Source organism: Lytechinus variegatus, chromosome 5 (assembly GCF_018143015.1).
Source record: "Lytechinus variegatus isolate NC3 chromosome 5, Lvar_3.0, whole genome shotgun sequence".
Lineage (NCBI taxonomy): Eukaryota > Metazoa > Echinodermata > Echinoidea > Temnopleuroida > Toxopneustidae > Lytechinus > Lytechinus variegatus.
In genome coordinates, this window is record NC_054744.1 from 2,255,857 (window position 1) to 2,261,856 (window position 6,000).

A 6,000-nucleotide genomic window follows, 5' to 3' on the forward strand; every position below is an offset into this window, starting at 1 on the left:
GGGTAATAAAGAGAATATTGGGGGCAAATTTGGTTTGAAAGGTGTCTTTAATTGCTGTTGTTTTTATCATCCATCATTTCTATCACCAAACACTTTCCGAACTTTAGCCATTTCATGGTTGAGCGAGCACATTCGAAAATTTAGGAATGAATACTCTTTATACTGCATAAATGTATTCTTTTCCTAACAATTTCTCAGGATCAGTTGAATGTATGGACAGATCAGTGGTGGATCCAGAATTTTAAATGGGGGAGGGGCCTTTAATCGGGGGAGCCATCATCATTTTCAAATTTTAACATGATCTAACAAGTTGTAAAAGATAATACCCCCCAAACCCTATGATGACACGTCACAATACAGGGGCCGCAGAGCAGTTTTCAAAGTGGGGGGGGGCTGACCATGCCAAAAATCACAATCGTATTACATTTTTGTACTTGCTTATGGAAAAGCCCCCCAGCCCTCCCCGCTTCCGCGGCCTCTGCAATACATCGTGCTCACTCAACCATGAACATACGATATCAAAATTTGGTCTCATGGTTAAATGATGGATAGTAAAACAGCATAACACTGTAAAGTTCACCTAAAAACAATTTTTGCCCAACTTTGTATTTGCACAATCTGAAAAACGACTCTTGTGACTTTCAAAAATGGTCATTTTTTAATTCAATCTTTAATTACTCATGCATGACTCAACCGATCAATCTCATTTTTTCCCCAGGATTTGCTTGATGAGTGTATAAACCACCCATGAATCATATTCAAAATATCGGTTCAAAAGTTACAGCAGTTTGATTTAGGGGGGACTCACTTTTTTTTGTTGTGTATAGATGTGTTTTCACCGGTTTCCCACAGAAGCTATCGCACGGTTAACAAACGACTTTCTGCATGGCTGATCGTCAACAAAACGGAGTGTCGAGTGAGTCTGAACGCTGGCCTGTCAAAGAGCAGATACTGAACTATATAGAAATGTGTAGTTGTTTTTTAACCCAGATACAGCCAGCCGAGTGATTTTTGGTATCCCCTCTTCAAATTGTCTTTGCTCACTCATGCATAATTTAAGAATAATCCAAGTAATTGTAAATGAAAGAGGAGATTCTAAGCTTTACAATGGTAGGTCATTTGTCTATTGTATTTGTAATTTACTTATGATAAATCATCGATAAATCTCGGTTTCGTTTATTTGTGGGACGCACTCTATATGGCTCAGTGGCGGATCCAGAGGGGGGCGCCCCGGGCGCGCCCCCCCCCCCCCCCTATTTTCGCCGGATTTTTTTTTTTTTTTGGATGGTTATATTTACTGGATTGGTACAATGTAGTCAATTTCAAGGGCTAGATCTAGTCAAAACTATATTTTAACTTATCATTTTTTCCCGAAATTTTGTGTTTTTTGTAACATGCGTTTGTCCGTCTTTATGGCAAATACATGTAAATTGTAAGTAACAGATCGCGAGAGAAAGTGTCAACGATGCGAATGATGTCTATCCCCGAGGATTATTCTTCACTCAAAGATGAAGCCCTGTATCGGGCGCCACGTGCGCAGCATTATCATTCTGCCTTGGTCATGTACGTTTTCACTGAAATGTATAGGTCAGACATATTTGTATTTAATGTAAACTAACTTTTACACTTTCTGGTAGATTCAGAGGCATATTATCCAGGGCGCCCCAACCATAGGCGGATCCAGGGGGGGGGGGGCCCGGGGCCCGGGCCCCCCCTATTGGCGGAGCAAAAAAAGAAAAAAGGGGAAAAGGAAGGAAAAATGAAAAAAGGAAAAGAGAGGAGAAAAGAAGGAAGGCAAGCATAAGAGGAGGAAGATGAGTGAATAAAATAAGATAAGGGGAATTAAGACTTGGAAATTATTTTTTTTTTAATCTTTCATGTCGGGATATAAAATTTTCGCTCGCGCTTTGCGCTCGCATTGCCTTTTAGGTGATATCTTGCTCAATATGGACCTTAAAATATCAAATTCTGAAGTCAATATACAAAACATATTTCAGCTGGGAAATTGAACTTTCATTATTTTGTTTTATTCATAAATTGATTTTTTAAAAGTGTAAAAAATTCTGTTTTGGTCTGAATATTAACAATTTCTGCTTGCGCTGCGCGCTCGCAAAATTTGATTTATCAGGTACCTATTATTTTCCTGTATTCCATGAAGTTCTCAAAATATCCCTATTTAGGTCAGATTGTCAAAACGTATCAGCTAGCGCTGCACGCTTGCATTTTGATTAGTGAGTTATGTATATCTCAATATTAATTCTAAAACAAACTACTTAAAATCACCATTTGATGACAATTAATCATAAATTTCTGCTCGCGATTTGCGCTCGCATTGATAGATTTTAAACTCGTGCATCTTATGCATAATTACAAAAGTGCTTAAATGTCCAATTTTCAGGCCATAATATTAATAGATTTTGCGCTCTCATGCTTAGGAAGAGAAATAGGAAGATAGTCATCATTTTCTTATGATGACATAATGTCCTTATAGAACATCCCGGTCCTATGTCAAAACTCAAAGTAACAATAATTGAAAATATCAGCTCTGTTTTAACTGTGATCCTTCTTCACCTCACAATTTTTCCACAAAGTGCTTGCAATACAGAGCTTAAAGTGACCCCTTTTCAGATCTGAATATTATATATTTTTAGCTCGCGCTTTGCGCTCGCTTTATTGATTTTCATGGTAAAAAAAAGGTATTTAGAATACCCAAATTCTAGGTCGATATCTCAAACACACGTTTATTCAGATACGCACCTTGTTCTCCATTTAAATAATTATCCAGTTTCAGATAACAATATAAAAAATTGTCTGCTCGCGCTGTGTGCTCGCATTATTAATGTATGAAAATTTCCAATAGCTTAACCTTTTCATGATTTACAAAACATGAATAGAGTGTCCAGAATTTTTCCGCTCGCGCTTCGCGCTCGCATCAATAATGTTCAGTTTTTGTCTCATCCTTTCCACGATTACAAAAAGTGCTTGAAATTTCCATTATTCAGGTAGAAATGTCAAAAATTTCAGCTCGCGCTTCGCGCTCGCAATATATGAATGTTGAAATATGTAACGTCTTCATGGCTAAGTTCAAGCAGTCCATAACAAATACGTTTTCGATCAGCTCAAAACGTATATAAAAATTTTCCGCTCGCGCTCTGCGCTCGCATTATTAATGTAAGGAAGATCCCCACTTCCTCATCCTTTTTCATGATTTACAAAACTTGAATAGAGTGTCTCGTTCAGTAGGTCTAAATCACGAAATTTTTTGCTCACGCTTCGCGCTCGCACTAATCGTTTAGTTATATACCTATTCTGTCAAGTTACAAAAAGTGCTTAGAATTTCCATTCCTTAGGTAAAATGTCAAAAAATTTCAGCTCGCGCTTCGCGCTCGCATTATTTGATTTTTAAAAATATGTAACGTCTTCATGGCTAACTGCAAGCAAGTCCTTAACAGTACCTTTTCCATCAGTTCATTTTTGCTCGCGCTTCACGTTCGTAATAATTATTCACTTGCATACACATCTTTTTCAGGATTGCCCAGAATGTTCAAAACTTTTAGAAAAAAGTAAATAAGATTCCCCAAAAAAAAATAGCTCGCGCTTCGCGCTCGCATTATATAAATAATGATTATGGTATTATATATTTATGTTTATTCATAAGAATAAAGCTAAGAAGTGACTAATATGACTACCCCTTTAAAGATACCAAAAATCCCGGCAAATATCATATTCGAGTGGCCGATCGGGAAAATATGGCTGAAAAAAAAAATTCCGGGCCCCCCTATTGGCGAAGGCTGGATCCGCCCCTGCCCCCAACTAAGTTTCGCCGAAGCAATCATTCCAACGAATTATCAAGGAGCAAAATTGTATATTCTCAATCACCAGTCGACCCCACTCCGCGTTTGCTGTGTATAGGCAGCTATATGTCAGCGTAAGGAGCGGAGATTTTATGTGACGGGGGGGGGGGGGGGGGGGTTGGGGGGAGAATAAAAATACTTTCGTGCAAGCAAGTGAAGAGCCTTTGCCAAATGTATGTTTTGAATGACCGCTTATACGGTGTGTGACTGGAAACCAGCTCCTAAATGAGTCAGTGTCTTTTAGTCATGAATCAGTGATTTAAGTGTGCATTTTTCTTCTAAAGGTGCTCTCAAAATACGACTTTTGGACATGATTTTTTGAAAAAGTCCTTGCCGTGGGAGGGGGGTTTCCCCCCTCCCACACCCTCCCCCCGCTCGGTCGCTTCGCTCACTCGCCGCTGGCGCCCTCCCTATTTCAAAATCCTGGATCCGCCCCTGTGGCTGGAAAGAGTCTTCTCCCAATTAATTTGATATCATAGTTACTATCAGTGGCGGACCGTGACCCCGAGGAGACAAAGCATTGGGGGGCACGGCATTGTTCACAAACAATGCAGTGCCCCCCCCCCCCCATGCTTTGTCTCCTCCGGGTCACGGTCCGCTACTGGTTACTATACTGCCTGTGTGGGGGAAAATAAGGTTGGCAATGTTTGGTTTATTTTCTTTCGTTCTTGTGGACAAATGCTTGATTTTTTTAATAACATGTCAGTTTCCATTAAAGCTGTACATTATAATTATAACTCGGCTCTTAAGTAAATTGAATTCTTTTAATTATTTCTTTTTAAAATTAAACATAGACATTGAAAAATGAAAAATTTATTGCAATTGCCTAAAATTCAAGTTTTTGTCGCTCTGGTGAAAACAATAATGATCCCCAAGTTACCAATGAAAAATAAATTGCAACTGTATGGAAAATTATTATACAAAACTGATAGTTTAAATAAGTTGGTGTGTGCTGTATACTGCATTGGCATACCATAGATACATTATCTCAATCTACATGTAGATTCCCCACAGTCAGCATGGCTAGGGTGGTTGCAGTGAACATTCAAGTGAATGCTGAGGTCATAATCGTACATTATTAGAAAGCATGTTATCCCTTTTCGATTAAATTAACTTGAGAATTGATAAAAAGTGTTTATTAAACAATTGTAATGTAAATTATTGAAAAGGTGTTTATGGATGTTAATGCAACCGTAGTATGGCATCATTGGCATCTGGATTCATTCATTGCAGCCATGCCTTAATTTGGCGCAAATCAAAATTTACATCACTGCAAAGAATACCTCCTGGTTATCCAAGCGTGAACACATACCACAAAAAATTGTATCAAATTACTTCAGAGAAAATATAATTTCCAGTCATATATAAGAAATATGCGTTCATGACATATTTTCCCCTCAAATTGGGGATTTGGGAGATGTCAAATTTTGTTTTACTCCAACAGTATATACTCAACTAAGCTCAATAACTTAGCTAAAACTTAGATAACTTATTATTTACTGCGGACAAAATTAACTGTGAAAATGATTTTATTGCTTGCCGATTAGACTATTACTATTTGCGGAAGAAAATGAATGAATGTGAAAGTGTAGAATTGTATCTAATACATTTATTTCACAATCTAGGATAAATAAAAACTGAACGTACCGGTTGTTTGGCGTCGATAAAGTCGTCGTACCGTTGGCGTATATTATGAGGAAGTCTATGTGAATAAGAGACTGAACGAAACATTCCACCACGCTGCCATGCATGACGTGGTGCTATGAACGAATGAATGGAAAGATAGACAGACAAAAGAAATTCAGATTTACATCAGACCGGGAATTGTGAAGAAAAAATCACTGGTTTGAGCAACCCATCCCATTCGGTCGGGATTCGGCTTTAGTTAGATTCACTGAACTCTGAAATCATAATCAATTAAGGCATTGTCGGAAGTTGGTGGACTGCATGGGACATCACAGTCATAGTCTTAACAATCGGACCGGACAAAAAAATGCAAATATAGGGTACCCGTCATAGACTAGAGCCATTCTGGAAAAAGAGGCCTGTATAAAATTTAAGAAGCATTTTGGGGTAAAAGTTGGGAACCGGATTATTTCACACAATTCAAATATGCTGAATCTGATAGGATCGGTTCGCAAGCTAA

At 38.2% G+C, this 6,000-nt stretch overlaps 1 protein-coding gene across 2 annotated transcripts in view; it reads right to left on the bottom strand.

Annotated features, from left to right (window-relative positions):
- The window catches only part of LOC121415050 (beta-1,4-galactosyltransferase 6-like), a 47,343-nt gene extending 41,746 nt beyond the window's left edge, over positions 1 to 5,597 (bottom strand). For both annotated transcript variants that reach the window (XM_041608125.1, XM_041608124.1), the window contains exon 1: positions 5,502 to 5,597. The gene's annotated coding sequence lies outside the window, so the exon portion shown is untranslated. The remainder of the gene's footprint in view (positions 1 to 5,501) is intronic.
- Between the last annotated feature and the right edge of the window lie 403 nt (positions 5,598 to 6,000).